We start from the raw sequence: 4350 nt of genomic DNA, 5'->3' as shown, positions 1-4350 counted from the left end.
ATTGCCTTTCTCTGATTGATTTGTTTCGCTTAATCTAATATCCTCTAGTTCCATCCACGTCGTTGCAAATGGCGCGATTTCGGTTTTTGATGGCTGCATAATATTCCATATACCACATCTTCTTTATCTATTCATCTGTTGATGGACATCTAGGTTCTTTCCACAGTTTGGCTATTGTGGACATTGTTGCTATAAACATTCAGGTGCACGTGCCCCTTCGGGTCACTACATTCTTATCTTTAGGGTAAATACCCAGTAGTGCAATAAAAGCAAGATGTCTTATCCTACAGATTACCTCATCTTTTTTGGGAGTGGTAAGGAAAGGGCTCAAGTGGCAGATTCACTGATGTGGATTGAAAAATTCCTGGCTGTCTGGTTAAGACTATACTTCTTCAGGAGGTTGGAACTGCAATTAGATTATGTCTTCAGGGGATGCAAAAATGCAGATTGAAAGGGATAAATGCACCCCAATGTTTATAGCAACATTATCAACAAAAGCCAAACTATGGGAAGAGACCAAACGTCCATCAACTGATGAATGGTAAAGAAGATGTGGTATATGTATGTGTGTATAATATATATATGTGTGTGTGTGATATATACATATCACACACACACATAGATATAGATAGATGTATCTATATGGTGGAGTATTACTCAATCCTCAAAAAGAATGAAATCTTGCCATTTGCAACAGCATGGATGGAGCTAGAGTATATTATGCTAAGTGAAACAAGTCAGTCAGAAAAAGACAAATACCATATGATCTTCATCACATGTGGAATTTAAGAAAGAAAACAGATAAACAAAGGGGAAGGAGGAAAAAAAATAAGGAGGGAGGGAAACTGCTGTGACTCCTAATGATAGAGAACAAACTGAGGGTTGACTGAGGGAGATGGGTGGGGGATGGGCTAGCTGGGTGATGCGGATTAAAGAGGGCACTTGTGAGAAGCCCTGGGTGTTGTAAGTGATGAATCACTGAATTCTACTCCAGAAGCCAATATCGCACTGTATGTTAACAAAATGTAAATAATTTTAAAAAGATTATGTCTTTGGGAATATATTTGGGAATTCAGTCTAAGTGACACCATTTGAGGAAGGACAGAGACAGATCTTACCTTGGAATATGCAAAGGCATTGGGAATTGCTATGAACTGAATTGTGTCCCCTTCAAAACACATACATTGAAAACCTGGCCCCCAAAATGATGATATTTGGAGATGAGACCTTTGGGAGGTTAAAGTTAGATGAGATCATACAGGGGGGCCCAGATTGGATGGGATTAATGTCCTTAGAAGAGACACCTCTGCCACACAACAAAGAGGTCATGTGGGGACACACTGAGAAGGTGGTTCTCAGAAAGCCTGAAAGAGAGTTCTCTCCAGGAATCAAATCAGCTGGTGCCTATGTCTTGGACTTCCCAGCTTCCAGAACTGTAAGAAACTAAATTCTATTTTTAAGTTCCTCAGTCTGTGCTATTTTGTTATGGCAGCTTGAGCTAATACTGGGAACTTTGTGGTTCTCCATTTCCTGGAACACGAATGAGTGGGGGTATTTCTTCTCCATCAGTGCTTTCCAGAAGAACAGGACTCATTCAGCTATAAAGTCTGAAACTGCCAGGCCCCTCCATTCCAGCTCACCTTTGTCCCTCCTGGCTCCCATTCCTTCCTACTCTATCAATCATTCAAATCTATTCCCTCCCACTGTGTCCCAGATTTCCCCATCGGGTCCCACTGTTTACTCACTTCGCATTCACTCTGCTTTGTGGCCACCAGTCACCCATACTGTACCCCATATTAACACCTTTAAAAAACGTCCCACAAACAACATTCTAGTGCAGAAGCACAGAAACAAACAGAAAAATCATTTTCCCAATTAAACATGCCTAGCTGTCCAGGTAGTGGTGATGTTTTCAGCTTGATATGGTTTAAGATGCTAGTGACTTTGATACAGTATAAATACATGTGTGATCTCATGTGCAATTCCTTACACACCTAGCTTCGTTCTTCCCTATTGTCTCCTCTTGGAGTTATACCTGATTTTATTACCAGTTTTTATTCAAACCCATCGAGGGACAAGATAATTCTGATTATGTTTCTTGGCCAGGAATCACTTGATCCTAAAGGTCTTGTGAGAAGACATGACGAAGAACAAAATCAATTGCACATGCCACAATAGCAGGGAAAGGGAGAGAGAATGAACCCCTTTTTTATCACAATAAAATACATAGAACATGGAATTTATTATTTTTACCATTTTAAAGTGTACAATTCAGTGTCATTTAGTACATTCCCAATGGTCTGCAACCATGACCACTATCTAGCTACCGACTAACCTTATCACTCTGAAATGAAACTCTAGCCATAAAGCAGTCATTCCCCATTCTCCCCTGTGCCTTCAGTTCATGCTTCCCACTAATCTGTTTTCTGTCTCTATGGATTTGCCAGTTTGGGATTTTCATATAAATAGAATCATATACTATGTGGTATTTTGCATCTGGCTTCCTTCACTGAGCATAATGGCCTCAAGATATATCCATGTGGTGTCATGTATCAGTAATCATTCTCCTTTATGGCTAAATACTCTATTGTAGGGATAGACCACATTTGGTTTGTCCATTCATCAGTTGGTAGACATTTGGGTTGTGTCTACCTTCTGGCTATCGCAAATACTGCTACTATGAACATTTGTGTAAAAATTTTTGTTTGGACACCTGTTTTCAATTTTATTGTGTATATACCTAGGAGTAGGCTTGCTGGACCATATGGTATTTCTATGTTTAACTACTTAAGGAACTACCAAACTGTTTTTCACTATGGCTACACTATTTTACATTCCTACCAGCAATGTAGGAGGGTTCCAATTTCTCCACATCCTGCCCAACACTTTCATTTTCTATTTGTTTTTATTACAGCCATACCAGGAAGTATGAAGTGCTATCTCATTGTGGTTTTGATCTGCATTTCCCTGGTGACTAATGATGGTAAGAATATTTTCATGTGTTTATGGGCCATTTGGGGAAAGGTCCTTTCAAATCCTTTGCCCAGTTTTTAAATCTTTTTTTTTTTTTTTAAGTAGGCTCCGTGCCCAACATGGGGCTTGAACCCATGACCCTGAAATCAAGAGTCACATGCTCCACTGATTAAACCAGCCAGGCACTTTTGCCCATTTTTTCAAAATGGATTTTTGTCTTTTTATTGTTCACTTGTAAGAGTTCTTTATATATTTTGGATACTAAACCATTATCAGATATCTGATTAGTAATACTTTCTTCCATTCTCTAAGTTGTCTTTTTACTCTCCTGATAATGTCCTTTGATATACAGAAGTTTTCAATCTTGATGAATTCCAACTTACCTACCATTTCTTCATTGCTGATACTTTTGGTGTCATATCTTAGAAGCTACTGCCAAATCCAAGGTCATGAAGATTGACCACTATATTTTTGTTAAAGAATTTTATACTTTTAGTTCTTCTAGTTAGGTCTTTGATACACTTTGAGCTAATTTTTATATGTGATGTTTGGTCAGGATCCAACTGCCTTCTTGTGTATGTGGACATCCAGTTGTCCTCGCACATTGTTGAAGAAACTGCTCTTTCCCCCACCTAACTGTCTTGTCACACTTGTTGAAATCAATTGACTGACTGTATGTGGGTGGGTTTGTTTCTGGACTTTCGGTTTTATTCCACTGATTATAATATATATATATATATATATATATATATATATATCCTTATGCCAGTACCACACTGTTTCAATTACTGTATCTTTGTGATAAGATTTGAAATAAGGAAGTGGGAGTTCTCCAATTTTGTTCTTTTTCAAAAATGTCTTGGCTAGTTGGGACTCCTTGCAATTCATATAAATTTTAGGATCTGCTTCTCCATTTCTGCAAAAAAAAAAAAAAGGCCATTGGAATTTTGATAAGGATTACATTAAATGTGTACATTGCTTTGAGAAGTATTGCCATCTTCACAATGTTAAATTTTCCAAACCATGAACGCTGGATGTCTTTCCATTATTTAAGTCTCTTTCATTTCTTTTATTGATGTTTTAAACTTTTCAGTGCACAAGTCTTGCACCTGCTTAGTTAAATTTATTTCTAAGTATTTTATTCTTTTGGGTCCTATTAGAAATAGAATTGATTTCTTGATTTCCTTTTCAGATTGTTCATTACCAGTGTATAGAAATACAAGTGCTTTCGTGTGTTGATCTTCTATTCTGCCACTTTGCTGAATTCAGTTATGAACTGTAATAGTTTTTTGTGGATTCTCTAGGATTTTATATATATAAGATGATATTATCTGGGAACAGAAATCGTTTTATTTCCGTTCCAATTTGAGTGCCTTT

At 37.6% G+C, this 4350-nt stretch overlaps 1 pseudogene; it reads right to left on the bottom strand.

The window, feature by feature from the left end:
• Positions 1 to 1986: 1986 nt before the first annotated feature.
• Positions 1987 to 2142, bottom strand: LOC132006708 (large ribosomal subunit protein eL39-like; annotated as a pseudogene).
• Between the last annotated feature and the right edge of the window lie 2208 nt (positions 2143 to 4350).

Source organism: Mustela nigripes, chromosome X, assembly GCF_022355385.1.
Source record: "Mustela nigripes isolate SB6536 chromosome X, MUSNIG.SB6536, whole genome shotgun sequence".
Classification (NCBI taxonomy): domain Eukaryota; kingdom Metazoa; phylum Chordata; class Mammalia; order Carnivora; family Mustelidae; genus Mustela; species Mustela nigripes.
This window is presented reverse-complemented; position numbering and strand designations above follow the sequence as displayed.